We start from the raw sequence: 535 nt of genomic DNA, 5'->3' as shown, positions 1-535 counted from the left end.
TTATAATTATTATTTCTCCCCATCTACAACTCTATATTAGAGAATAAATGTGAACCTTTTCATCTTTAAATTAAAGTAGTTGGTAAAATTCAACTACTAATTAGCTTGTATTAAAAATAAACGATGATTATAAATTGAGTGAAGGGCTGGCAATGAGTAGAGTAATGTAGAGTTTAGACTTTATCCTAATCCTACTCGCAAGTTGAAAACTTTTTTAAAATTTTATCCTACTCTATCTGTAGGTTGAGAATCTTTCAACCCTAAACTTGCCTGCATTCTAAAGTTTTAAATCCTACCATACCCGACCTTATCCGCAGAAATAAAAAAAAAATTCAAATAAATATAAAATTTAACCATTTCAAATTTCATACATATTAAAAAATAAAAAATAAAAAACTAAGTTTAAATTAAAATTAAAAACAATAAAATCTTAAAAAATCCAACATAAAATTACAAATAATATGATCATAAACTAGTTTAGTGATTATTTCAAGTTTTTATAAGAAGATTGTGAGTACAAAACTCACTTTTTTCC

The sequence above is a fragment of the Arachis ipaensis genome, chromosome B04 (assembly GCF_000816755.2).
Source record: "Arachis ipaensis cultivar K30076 chromosome B04, Araip1.1, whole genome shotgun sequence".
Lineage (NCBI taxonomy): Eukaryota > Viridiplantae > Streptophyta > Magnoliopsida > Fabales > Fabaceae > Arachis > Arachis ipaensis.
Note: the sequence above shows the minus strand (reverse complement) of the source record.